This window comes from Marmota marmota, unplaced genomic scaffold (assembly GCF_001458135.2).
Source record: "Marmota marmota marmota unplaced genomic scaffold, marMar, whole genome shotgun sequence".
NCBI classification, from domain to species: Eukaryota; Metazoa; Chordata; class Mammalia; order Rodentia; family Sciuridae; genus Marmota; species Marmota marmota.
The window spans coordinates 371,212-386,143 of NW_026000223.1; the positions used below are offsets into that span (position 1 = coordinate 371,212).

At 36.3% G+C, this 14,932-nt stretch overlaps 1 pseudogene; it reads left to right on the forward strand.

Moving 5' to 3' along the window:
* The first annotated feature begins 453 nt into the window (after positions 1-453).
* On the forward strand, positions 454-1,324 carry LOC107155358 (annotated as a pseudogene).
* Positions 1,325-14,932: the final 13,608 nt, after the last annotated feature.

Consider the following 14,932-nt stretch of genomic DNA (forward strand, 5'->3'; position numbering starts at 1 on the left):
AACCATGAACGGAACCTCTGAAATCATAAGCCAAAATAAACTTGTCCTCCTCTAAATTGCTCTTGTCAGATTAAATTTTCTTGTCACAACAAAAAGCTGACTAACAAAATTCTCTTTCCTTGGTATGTGTGTGTGTGTATGTGTGTGTGTGTATGTGTGTGTGAGTGTGCATGTACATGAGCACACATGCATTTATATATTCCTTAGCTCTACCCACCACAAGAGCTTATAATAATGAATGCACCTAATGCCCAGGTCTTGTTATGGAAATACCATTTTCTGTGGTATCTGGAGTCTACAATATCTTCTTGAACCAGGAAGTAAGGAAATGATCTTAACGATGGGACATATTGAAAGGAAACAGAAGGCAGCTTGAATAGGGTTTCCACAGGGAAGATTTGGTACAATTTGAGTATTAAAATAAACAATGATAATAACATATTACAGAACTAATCCAGCAGTCAAGAAACCCAGGCGTGGAGATTGATCCTGCGGGAGAAAGGGGTTCGTCATGGCGGATGACCTGAAGCGTTTCCTGTATAAGAAGTTACCAAGTGGCCAATGATAATGCTCCAGAACATGCTTTGAGACCTGGTTTCTTATCTACTTTTGCCCTTGCTACTGACCAAGGTAGTAAACTTGGGCTTTCAAAAAATAAAAGCATTATATGTTACTATAACTCTTACCAGGTGGTTCAGTTCAATCGTTTACCTTTGGTGGTGAGTTTCATAGCCAGCAGCAATGCCAATACAGGACTAATTGTCAGCCTAGAAAAGGAACTTGCTCCATTATTTGAAGAATTGATAAAAGTTGTGGAAGTTTCTTAATGGAAAAAATGATTTCTGATGTGTATAAGGTCTTTATTGTAACAATACAATATCAATCCAGCAATCTTTAGAACACAATAATACTTTTATCTATGTACTCAAAAAGGCCCCTTTTCCCTTACCTTATACTAAAGAAAGAGCCTATAATGTATAGACAGATCAATTGTTATATTTACTTGCATAAGGTCTTTTCTTATTTAGTGAGATCTAGGGATACCACAGAAATGGTTCAGTCTATCACAGCTCCCATGGAGTTTGTCCAGTCACCAGATATAAATGAGATTCTATTCAGTGGATCGGAATCAAAATGGTACATTGATCCACTTGAGCCATTATGTGCTCCCTATTGTACAATACTCCCAGGCCTGCAGGAATGCAGCAGACCCTTTTTATTGTGAATAATAATGACACATTTTTCTTTATGTTGTTTTATTTCTTTACATTGATGTGAGGAAGACAAAGTAGCTTAGTAAAAGTAATAAAATCAGTACAATCACTAACGTTCATTTGGATATATTATTTTGTAGTATAGATGAAGATTACTAATTTCATTCTTCTCAGAGGGTGCTGCTCTTTAATGAAAAAAAAATTATAGCTTATGGTGTTTTTTTCCTACTTTGCTTTCTATAACCAATCAGTGTTTTAATGTTTGTGTATCTTATAAAATTCAAATGTGATTTGTTATTGAATTCTGTTTCCAGTATCAGTATCTATATAAACATGATAGTATAGTCTTTTTTCATACATGAGTTTAAATAAAATAGTATTAAAAAAATAATAATAACATATTACATCCCATTGAATAAAAAGAAATCTATGACTCTACATCAACATAGACAAATGAAATAGGAAAGACAGTGGAATGAATCGGACATAACTTTCCTATGTTCCTATATGAATATATAACCACTGAAACGCCATATCATGTACAACCACAAAAATGGGATCCTAAAATTAATTAATTAATTTTTAAAAAGAATGAAGTCCTAAGAATAAGTTATATTCCATGTATGTATAATATGCCAAAATACATTCTATTGTCACGTAAAAAGAACGAATAAAAAATACAAAAAAAAATAGACAAATGAATAAAAACACTATGAGAAGACCAACTCTTCCATTAGAGAAGAATGATAATAGGTGTAAAAGAATTGGTAGAGTTTTAAAGATTGCCACTCATCAATTATTATGATAATTCAGACATGAAACATCGACTGATGCTAAACTGGATGGCAAAGGTTTAGTGAGGAACAGGATATTTACACAGACTCCAAGCTTCTCCCTGGAAAGTAGATATCAATTTCAAAAGGAAAAAGAGTTGCTTTGCCATCAGACACTATTAAAATCATTTTGGGACAAACTAACACCATGTGCTACCTATAGGGAATGCAGTAAGAAAAGCTCACAGCCACTTCTGTGATAATCCTGCCAAAAATGCATAGCCTCAACCTAATCATGAGGAAAGAAACATCAGACCAGCCTCACTGAGGAAAGTCTACAAAATAACTAGGTTCTGGACTGAAGGAAACTAAAGAAACATAACAGCTCAGTTCAATGTGTGGCCCTGGATCAGATCCTTTTGCATTTAAGGCTATTATTTAGACAATTGGCAAAACTTAATGGTGTCTCTGGCTGAGGAGTAAATGGGAATTCCTTGTGCTATTCTTGCAGTTTTTCTGTAAGTTTGAAATTATTTCAAAGTAAAAAATGAAAAAGAAACAAATCATAATTAGAGAAAAGCTAGAAGAGTGTGTGATTTATATATAGATGAGGGAATAGGACAGAGCACTCAAATACCCTCTTCTTTGTGGCAATTGGATTAAAAAAGTCTTCCAATTAAAGGATAAAAGAGCAAAATCACTGTAAGATATCAATATTTCCTTCATAAACCTATAGTGAAAACATTTCAGCAAATAAAAATTTTATTAATGAGCAAAAATACAACAGAAATAGATCAATCAGAAAAGGAGGCATGCCTACTAATGTCCATCAACTATACATTGAATAGCAAAAATTTTAACTGAATGAAGTCACATACAGTTCAAAATCCAACACAAAACATAGGGCAAAGAGCCAGAGGATATTCTAGGGATGGGTTTTAGTACCTAAATATAACCATCTGGAGCTTTTTTTTTTTAAAGAATCAACCTACTCAGTCTTTTCAAATAAAGGATACACCTTTTAATAGGAAATCTATATTTCAACATAAAGATAGAAGACACACCATGCCCTTAGCTGAGTCAATCTCTAGAGGAATAAAAGCTCTATTTTAGAATCACATGTTGTACTACAGAAACATGACTAATGGCAAATTTGTTTCATGTGATTATTCACATGAAAACATATCCAACAAGGACCTTATGAACTGGCAACTTATATACTAAGTTAAATTTGTACTTCTGTTAAAATAAATATGTGGGGCCTGGGTTGTGGCTCAGTGGTAAAGTGCTTGCCTAGCATGCATGAGGCACTGGGTTTGATCCCCAGCATCACATAAAAATAAACAAATAAAACAAAGGTATTGTGTCCATCTACAACTAAAAAAAAATTAAAATAAATAAATAAATATGTGGGAGCTGGGCGTGGTGACACACACCTGTAATCCTAGCAACTTGGGAGGCTGAGTCAAGTTCACAAGTTTAAAGCCAGCCTCAGCAACTTATTGAGGACATAAGGAACTTAGCAAAACCTTGTCTCAAAATAAAAAAATAAAAAAGGGCTGGGGATGTGGCTCCGTGGTAAAGTACCCCTAGGTATAATACCCAGTGCCAAAAATAAATAAATAAATATTTCTGGGAATTTAACTCAGTGGTAGAGCACTTGTCTGGATTCAATCCCCAGTACTGAATAATAATAATAATAATAATAGATTAAATTAAATAAATATGTGTCAGCTGGGTGTGGTGGTAGGTGCCTATTGTCCCAGTAACTTGGTAGCCTGAGGCAAGAGGATTGCTTGATACCAGGAGTTCAAGACAAGCCTGAGAAACCCAGTGAGACCCCATCTCTAATAATAATAACAATAATACTTTTGTGCTCTTGACAGCAGCTCTAAGCAGGAGATAAACTATGATCACTAGCCCTATTTTATTAATGAGGAAACTATATCTAAGCAAAGTAAAGTGCCTTTCCAAAGTTGATACTTACAGGTAGCAGAGCTCCAAATCAACACAGACATCTTATTTCTAAATGCATGGTAATCTTATTTTACCAGATTTATTCAAAAGAACCACAAATCAACATAAGCAGTAACTTTGAGGTCAAATCATTTTTAATGTTGTATATATAAATCAAAAACTCATTCATCCAATAATAGGAAATGTAAAGTACTTGTGTACCTTGTTTCTAAAACATTTAACATTTATTAGACGTATTGATAGGTGCTTAAAATTATATCTATTATGTTACAAAAACTGAAGCATAAACCTTCTTCCATAATCTTCCATAATCTTACTATGTGTTGACTGGCTGTTGTTCTGTTCAGACTAACATTCAAGATGCAAGGAAATTTTTCAGGGAATCAGAACAGGTTGTAACCCAGAATCTGTGACAGCAAGTCTGATTATCTCTGGTCAGCCATAAATTAAGATCAGCACTCATGAAATAAGTTCCAGACAGCTTCAGAAAATAACATTTTCAAAAAATATTTCTACAATACTTAACTGATGTGGCATCAAACTTGAAAGACAATTCAGTGGATTTGCATCATGGTTAAACAAGAATCATCTAGCCAAGTCTGCCTGTAATGGTTTTCACATGTTTCAAATATGCCATAAGTAGACAAAATGAGAGTGTCAGATGAGACTATGTCACTATTTGGTCTTTAAAAGTCAATGAACATTTCAGCAAAATTCCTATGTTTACTTTCAATTTTTTTTTTCCTAAAAATCACATTGAAATAAAGGCACAGATTGGAGACCGTTATTTTTTTTTTAAGTTATTCATTCTCCAAATATTTATTGATGACACACCAGACACACAATCCAAGTGAATATATCATTTTCTTATGTTCATAATAGAAATGAAGTAACTAAGTTTTATTTCATTTTGCTTTTGAGACAGGGCCTTGCCATGCTGCCCATATGGGCCTCTACCTCCTGGGCTCATGGGTTCCTCCTGCCTCAGCCTCCCTAGTAGCTGGGACTAAGATGTGCACTACCCTGCCTGGCTAAATTAAGTAAATTTTGGTTAACATGCCAGTGGCAATACAAAACATATTATTTGCTCATATTTGAAACCCAAATTATTTGTCATTTTAGAATGTTTTTTAGATTAACTAAGGCACGTTCTGAAGTATTCATGTCAAATGCTGTAGGTTTAATTGTCTCCGTTAATTATATCAGAGCCAAGTCAAACACTTGTGAATGTCTACAAAAATAGAGAATGAGCTTGTTATGCTTGGGGAAAAAAAAGATGGAAGAATGAGGTGGAAAAAGGTGATTGAGAGTAGAGAAAGGAAGTGATGGGGAATTGTGTGAAATGAGGATGAAAAACCTAGAGGATCAGAGAACAAAATGTGAACCCGATCACACCACTTTCTTGCTCAACACCCTTCAAATGCAGAGAACAAGAATGCTGGGTTCCCATCTGGGCTCTTACTCTTTCCTGAAGGTATAAGTCCCCTTTCAACACAGAGGGAAAGAATGCCAGACAGCCACTTTCCCAGGATTCACAGCAATGCTGGGTTCCTGTGATCTAGTTCTAGCCAATGAGATATGAGGGATTCTGCTAGAGGTTTCTGGAACAGACTGTTCTCCCTGCTATCAGAGACTCTGCTTACTTTTCCAGGTCAATGAGTATAACTGTGTAAGAAAGCTTGGACTTGCTGTTGCTATTTTAGGATTAAAAGGAGCCATATCATGGGTTAGAAGAATGAAAAGATAAAACAGTGAGCCAAGCCAGGTACTACGTTTCTCATATGAGAAACTGTTTAAAGTTTTCTTGTTTAAGTCACTAGAAACAAGTTGTCGTAGTTGTTGCTCGTAGCTGAAAGTGTTCTAATAAATACATTAGTACTGTCTTAGGTTGAAGTTCAAGCTATCTATATTTACTAAGGCCTTCAAATCTTAATAATCTTCCCTCTCTTTACTTCTCTAGGCTCATCCATCTCTCATCACTTTTCCATTTTGCATTCTTTTCAGCGTTTACAGTTCACCAGTCAAAAGTCCTTTCTTCATCCTTTTAGGCTAGCTTCTGACCAACTGTCTTCAGTCCCACCACACCTACTCTAACTAGCCACTACTGCTCATCATTTAGGACTCAGTGAGTATCACCTCCTACTGGAAGCCTCTACTGACTTCCAGGACCCAGAATGTGTATTTGCTTTTTTTAAAAAAACCCCTAGAGCTTTGAACTTCCACAGTTATTGCACATATTTCACTTTAAAAGGTCTGTGCCTCTCTTGTTCATTATTGGATTCTAAGAACTTATTATGGTAGTAAGCAGTCACATCTTGTAGAACACATGAATGAGTATATTGGAAGCAAAATAATCTCAAAGGTCAATTAGAAAAAGGCAAACAACTTGTACATGATAAATATGTACAGGTTTTTTGTCAATTAAAAAATAATTTAAGGGCTGGGGCTGTAGCTCAGTAGTAGAGTGCTTGCCTAGCATGTGTGAGGCACTGAGTTCGATTCTCAGCACCACATAAAAATAAATAAAGATATTGTGTGTCCATCTACAACTAAAAAAATATTTTTAAAAATAATAATAATCTTAAAAACTCCAAAAGGCAAATGTCCCACTAGAAAACTATACAATGATGAGCAATTTTGTTATAAACAGATGAAAAGATGATCAGTCCTGCTAACAACCAAGAAATACAAATTAAAAGAATCACATTGTATCATTTTTCACTAAGAGATTTGCAAAATGAAAAAAAAAAATTTATCCAGAGAAAGAATGAAAATATTTTCAGGAATGTTGCAATGAAATGGGCACTCTCATTCACTGTAGGGGAGAGTGTAAATTGTATGAACGTATGAACTTTCTAACCATAAACCTCAATGCTTCAATAGTGCTCACTATTTAACCGAGTAATTTCCCTAGAATGCATTCTAAGGAAGTGATCATGCAATTAACAAAGATGTTTGCATAAAGATGTTCATCACAACCCTCCTCAATATTTTAAAAACTTTAACCTAAGTGTCCATCCAAATAGGACTTGTCCCCACACAGTGGAAATCTACATGGCTTTGAAAAAATGTTGAAAAAATATGGATATCTTCATATGGATAAATACACATAATATATTTCTAATGGAAAAGTATTTATGTAGCATTAGTACATAATGTTGTTATTTTTAAAAAGTATTAAAATCTGATGAAATCAGATTCAAAACAATTAAATTAGTAAATTGATTGAAACATGCTATTCAAAAAACATATTTGACTAAGATGAATATGGCCAACCACTAGTTTTGTTTGTGATACAGGAAGTTTATTGATGACCATATCTATTACATCTTACATATCCTAAACTGAATTATATCCCCCAAATTGTGTATATTTATAATGTACTACCTGATGTACTGAATTACTAAATCAAGCTTATTAACATATGTACTAAGTCACATATTTATTTGTGGTGAAAACATACAAAAAAATCTATTTTCCTAGCAATGGTGTGTGTGTGTGTGTGTGTGTGTGTGTGTGTGTCTGGTACTAGAGCTCGAACACAGAGGTGCTCTATCACTGAGCTACATCTCCAACACTTTTTATTTTATTTTGTAAATTTTGAGATAGGAGCTCACTAAAATGCTGAGGCTGGCCTTCGACTTTTAATATTTTGCCTCAGCCTCCCAAATTGCTGGGATTATATGCATGAATACCCCATCTGGCTAGCAATTTTCAAGTATATAATACGTTGTTACTAACTATAGTCACCCTGTGATATAATAGATCTCTTGCCTCAGTAGTTTAGCAAAGCCCTTGCTATAAAAAATAAAAATTGAGGATATATTTTGGTGTTAAAGCTCCCCTGGGTTGTACCATTAAAAAAAATAAAAAGTTGTGGCACACTCAGTCCATTGCTCCGTGATATTAGTTGCCATTATTTGTATTAGTGTACTTATTCTCCTTTTACATCTGACTTCTTGGTGTGTCTCTTTTCTGGTTACTCTTTCTCCTTATTCTAGGTATAGATATTTCCTAAGATTTTATTCTCTGGCCTCTTATTGTTTAAGCTTACCTGTGATTTCTATTTAGATGGCACTCAATTATATATTTATATATATAAATATATTAATATATCATATTAATATGTTTTATTGACACAATATATATTTTATGTATTTATTGCATATTTACATATAAATGTTATATTTTATGTATAATTTTGTTTATTGTCCGCTATGATTTTTGAGCTACAGACTCTTTTCCTAATTTTATTTTATTTTATTTTTAAAAAATATTTATTTTTTAGTTTTAGGTGAACACAATATCTTTATTTTGTTTCTATGTGGTGCTGAGAATCAAACCCAGTGCCCCACGCATGCTAGGCAAGCATGCTATCATTTTAGCCACATCCCCAGCCCTCTTTTCCTAATTTTAATTGGTACATAATTATAAATATTAGTAAGGTTCACAGTTACATATTTTCACATAAACACAAAATAATTTGCTCAATTTATAGACCCATTTTTCCACTATCAGTGTAATCCTGACAACTAGCAAATCTCATAAAAGCCATGCTGAACTCATTTATCTGTATAACTAGTTTTTCTCCTGACTTCTGCTTTTCTCTTCCCCCCTCCACCACTTTTTCCTCTTTCCTTCCTTCTATTTTTTTTTTTTTTTGGAGATGTCATTCATTATTCTGCAAACCTTGAATTCTGGCTGTTAGGTCAGGTCCTAATTCCCCTTTAGCCCTGCATTCAATCTTTTGTCAAATCATATAACTTCTCCCTTGAGAATAACTTTCCTTTCTTCATTGCTCACTCATAGACATTATATCACTGTTTCCATCTCCTGTCTTGCCTCACTCAAATCTATCTTACAATCCACTGAAGATTTTTTTTCTGAAGTGCAGTACAGTACTTGGTAATGACCAAGTGAAAGTCAGGCACAGTGCTGCATACCTAAAATCCCAACTGCTTGACAGCTGAGGCAAGAAGATCACAATCTCAAAAACAGCCTCAGCAACATAGCAAGATCCTCTCTCAAAATAAAAATAAAAAAGGCTAGGGATGTAGCTCAGTGGCAAAGCACTCTGGGTTCAATCCCCAGTATGGGGAAAAAAGGGGGGGTTGGGGGGAACAGTGGCAAGGGGCCTGGTGATATAGTTCAGTGGTAAAGCAACTTGGACGCAATCTTCAAAACTGAAAAAAAAAAAAGAAATGAACTAAGTTTTCTGACTTATCTCCTAACACTAACACTCCCTTATAAGTTCTCTACATTCTAGACAAGTTAGACTACACTAGACACTTAAAATTTATAAATTTACTATTGATATATGATTAGACTGGTTTTCCAAAAGGCCAAGAGACATTTGCTAATTTATTATCTACCTGGGGTCCAATTTCAAATCATAAATGTTATAAAATTAGTGACATGAGTGTGCCTTGCCAGATGTCCAATAGCCACACCTCATTTTGACTGGGTCTCCCAGTTGTTTTCTACTTATCATCATGTATTCAGCAATTTTTATCAAGGTTCTGAAAGGAGTACATGTATTTTTCAATCCCTCTATACTGTCTTTTAGAGAAAAAGTATATGCTACAAATAGCATTTGTGATTTTGTTGTTTTATAGATCTAATTTATGTCAGGGACTGTTACTTGCTAATCCTTGGAAATGCCCAGTGAGCCAGGTGTGGTGGCTCACACCTGTAGTCCCAGCCACTCAGGAGGCTGAAGCAAGAAAAATTCAAGTTCAAGGCTAGACTCTTCAACTTACTGAGGCCCCAAATACCTTAGTAAGACCCTGTCTAAAAATGGAAAATAAAAAGGGCTGAGAATGTACCTCAAAAATTGAAGCCAGTAGTTAGTGCAAAAAAAAAAAAAATGCCCAGTGTCATCTGGTTTCCAAAATCCTGTTTACTTTGTTCCCAGACCCAGTATTTTTTAAAAAATATTTTTTTAGATGTTGATGGACCTTTATTTTATTCATTTATTTATATGTGGTGCTGAGAATCAAACCTAGTGTTTCACACATGCTAGGCAAGTGTTCTACCACTGAGCCACAACCCCTGCCCCCAGTCCCAGTATTTTAATTACTTCTTAGTGCAGAGGTAAATACCCCAAAACTTAATGACTTAAAACAATAACCATTTGTTTGCTCATAAAGGTATATGCAATTTGGACAGGATTCTGAGAAGATAGGTGGTCTCTGTTCCATCGTACCAGCTACGATGTCTAAACATGGAGGACTTGCCCCCAAAACAGCAGACTCACAAAGCTGGTTGTCAGCACTGGCTGTTGACAGGGAGCTCAGATGAAGCTCTAAAAGACAGGGATAGGGTTTAAATTTCCTTCATGCAGGCCTCTCCAGATGCATGCCTGGGCTTTCCATTACATGGAGACTGGGTTCCAAGAGGGAGAAAATAGAAGCTGCCAGGATTATAGAATGCCTGTGTTCAGAATTCCCAGATTGTCACTTCCTCTGCATTCTGTTGGTCAAAGAAATTATAGGCTCAGCTCAGAATCAAGGGGAAGACATAAGGGTCGGGGGCATAGCTCAGTGGTAGAACACTTGCCTAGCATGCTCAAGGCTTTGGTTTCAATCCCCAACACTGTTAGAGAAAAAGGGAAGGGGCGGGGGGACACATAAGCACTATCTCTTTTTTTTTTTAATTTTAATATTTATTTTTTAGTTTTTGGTGGACACAACATCTTTGTTTTGTATGTGGTGCTGAGGATCGAACCTGGGCCGCACGCATGCCAGGCCAGCGCGCTACCTCTTGAGCCACATCCCCAGCCCCTAAGCACTCTTGATGATAGGAATGGCTGCATGTTAAAAAAAAAAAGAAAAGAAAAAGGGAAATTATTTGGAGTTGTGTTGGAAGACTAGCCTACACGTATGCCAGGCACAGTGGTGCACGCAGTGACACAGAAGCCTGAGGCAGGAGGATAACAAGTTTGAGCCTAAGAAACTTAGTGAGACCCTATCTCAAAGTAAAAAGTGCTGGGGATATAGCTCAGTGGAAAAGTGCCACTGGGTTCAATCTCTAGTACCAAAAAAAAAAAAAGAAAAAGAAAAATATACTTATTTCTTCCACTAAGATAACAGACTACCTCATCCTATTATAATCAGTTTATAGAGTAGGACAGGGGTGAGCAAAACACAGTCTAATGACCAACTCTGACCTGTGGTCTATTTTCATATGGATCCTAAGATAAAAATGGCTTTTGTTTTTAAAGGATTATAAAAAGTAAGAAGACTACATAGTAGGAATCATATGTATGACCTGCGAAACCTAAAATTACTCACTATCTGGCCTTATACAGAAAATGTTTGCTAACCTCTGTTCTAGGATATCATCATCTAAGGTCCAGGAATAGACAGAGCTCCTTAGGTGCAGTTCCTTGACTGTGAGTCCTCAGACATAGTTCTATGAACCATGAACTCATAGAAGTGTTCTAGATGTAGGAGCACAAGGATCCATATTTGATCAGATTATTTAATCTGGAGACCAGTGAAATAAAAGATGAAGTATCTGGTTGCCATACCACCAACACCTAACATAAGGTAAGGATAGAAAACCTCCAGTAGACACTTCCATTTGAAAAAGAGAGAAAAGGGGAGAGACATGACAGAAATTGGTCCACAGCAATTCTGTAATTTGGGTACTCCCTTAATTAGGCCCACTCCTCCTCTTTAGAATGAGTCTCAGACGTTCTTGGCTCCATCTTCTGAGCTATCTTTCCTTCTGGAAATAACCAATAATCTTAAATAAGTAGCTTCTTCAGCCTACTTCCTGCCTGTAAAGTTGAAAGCTCATAAGCTTCTTTTCATTATAAACAGTCTGTATTTCAGTGCAAGCTAATAGAGATCCTTAAAAAACCATAGGTGTCTTATAATTCAAGTTATATTATCTCCCTTAGAAAAAAACCCATACTCATATTTCTTTCCAAGATAGACCCTTTCTCTACCTTGGGCTAGTGTGACATTGATATAAGGCAACTCCCTTCAGATTTTTAGAAGCCCTATTGTCTAGTTGAGGTAATCTATGAGACATCATCATGGAATCTATGAGACATTGTCATATGCTGCATGCAATTTGGACAGGATTCTGAGAAGATAGCTGGTCAACTAAGACAGTTACAGACAGGCTATGATCTTATATGTTGTCAATGATGGACAACATATAAGATCATAGCCTGTCTGTAACTGTCTTAGTTTGTGTAAGTATGCTCTTTGATTCTGCACAATGACAAGATCACCTAATAATGTACCAGAAATGTATTCTTATCCTCAAGTGACTTGTGACTACCACCTTAAACATTTTGAAGTACAAACTTATGTATTGCTTGCACAATGAGTTACTCCAAAACTTAACAACTTTAAAAGAACTGCTACTATTTCCATTTCTGTTGGTTAGGAGTCCAGGCTTGACTTAGCTGAATATCTTTGCCTCAAGATTTCTCAATGGCTAAAATCCAGGTGTCAGCCAGGGCTTTGATCTTATTTTAGTTATTCATTCCACCACTAGTCCCTCCCAATTCATGTCCTTCTCACAAACAAAATACATTCATTTCATCCCCCAAATCTTACTTAACTCATTCTAGTTCCAACTCTAAAGTCCAAGTTCTCATGTACATATCATCTAATCAGATATGGGTGAAACTCAAGGTACAATTTACCCTGAGGCAAAATTCCTCTCTACCTGTGAACCTATGAAATCAGTAAATTGTGTACTTCTAAAATACTGTAGTAGGATGGGCATAGGATAGATATTTTTATTCCAAATGGGATAAAGGGGAAAGAAAAGGCAGTGTTGGATCCCAAGTAAGTTCAAAACTTAACAGGACAAATACCATAAGGTTTTAAGGCTCAAGAATAATCCTATTCTGTTTGATGCTCTGCCCTACTGACCAGAGAGGTGGTATCCTGCCTTCGGGATCCACCAGGGTCCAACTTTGTGGTGGATCCTGCCCCTTCGGTTGGAGTACCACTATGCAAAAGGCTTACTACATAGTGGTCCTGCCCACAGTGGAGACAGCTTTGTCCTTCAGTCCATGCACGCTGGGTCTGTGGTGGGAATAGCAGCTCTGATGATCTTTGAATCTCCTTCAGGGTCCTTTTCGCTTTTTTTGAAAAATAATGCCTTCCTTCAGTCCATCCCATTTTCTTTATTTCCTTTAGTCCTCACCGGCTGTGTTTCTGTTATTATATTCCCAAGGCTTCTTTTGAGATAGCTGATTGGGTCTATGGTTCTCACCCACACTAATCTTATCAAATGGTACATCTGTCACATCCTTGGTGTTCTTTTATGAACCTCACTTTCTCATTTTTTTCAGAATGTGGAAAAGCTGAGAATTTTCCAAAATTTTTACATTGAATTTCCTTTTTTCTTAACAATTCCTTTCTTGATTTATTTCTTACCTCTCATATTTCACTTTATAAGCAGTGGGAAGGCACCAAGCTACTCCTTCAATACAGTTCTTACTTCTTTCTTTTCTTTTTGGTAGTGCTGGGGATCAAACTCAGGGCCTCACACAGGCTAGGCAAGTACTCTATGACCGAGTTACACTTCCAGCCCCCAGTCTCATTCCCTGGAAGTTCTACCTTCCACAAAAAAATTAGAACACGAACACAATTTAGTCAAACTCGTTGTCATTTTATAACACAGATTTCCCTTCCACTAGTTTCCAATACCATCTTCAAAAAAGCTTCCTCGTTTCTATATGAGACCTTATTAGAATGCCCTTAGTGTTCATATTTCTACTAATATCCTGTTCATGATTACTTATATATTCTGTAAGATGATAATGGAAGTTTTCTTTATAGCTTTCCCAATTACTATCTTAACACAGACCATAATATCATAAATGATAGGCTGAATGGTTTAAACTATTTCTCACAGCTATTGAGGCTAGGAAATCCAACATCAAGGTGCCATATAATGTGGTTCCTGATGAGGGCCATCTTCCTGGCTTGTACAGGGACTCCTTCTCATATGTGCTCATAAGACAGGGGGTGGGGTGAAGATTTGATCTTTTTATCTTCTTATAAGAGCACTAACTCCATCATGGGGATGCCCCCTCATGACCTCATTTAAACCTAATTACTTCCCAAAGACCTTATCTCCTAATACCTAATAATATGAATTTGGGGGGAACACAAATGTTCTGTCCATAACAAGTTTCAGCTACAGACTCCATTTACGGAGAATCAATGTCTAAGTTTACTCTTGTGGTGGTTGGCAGAATTCAGCTTCTCCTGGATTATTGGGCTGAAAGCCAGTTTCCTGGCTCTTGGGCAGAAGCCTCCATGGTTCCTTAGCACATGTACCTGTCCACATACTGACATTCCTGTTGTGGCAGGGGCTTCTACCAAAAGCAGCAAATGAGAAAGTAAGGAAGGAGAAGTAGAACGTGAGCCTCAGTCTTTCCCCCTCCATCCATCATTTTGCCATGCTGTACTCATTAAAAGCAAACCTATTGGTCCAGCCCAATTTGAGGGGTGGAGACTACACAAAGTCTTGGAGAGCACACAAAGGCGTGAATACCAGGAGGCGGCTGGGGACCACTGTCAAGACTACCTTAAAAAAATAAATTATATACTATTTTAAAGACGCTAAAAAAAAAAAAGACTACCTACCCCAGGGTCTTGGAGCACTGTCCTTGTCCTGAACTTTACCTGCAGCCATGTTTTCCTGGTACTATCCTGGATTTTACATTGACCCTAGACCATTTATTATTTTGAGAGTTCTATCTCTGAAGAAGCTAGGAATGAGAAGAACATTTTCTTTCAAATCCCACAAGTCCTGGCTTCATTTGTTTCTTCTAAATTCTGATGGAAAGCTGAACAGGTTCTTTTTTAGCTCACTTAACTTCTTTTGTACCTTATCATAAACATCTAAAAGAAAACTTTCTACCCTTTCAACATTCTATCCAGAAATATACATAGTCAGGTCCACATGTTCTTTAGGTATCTTTTCTAT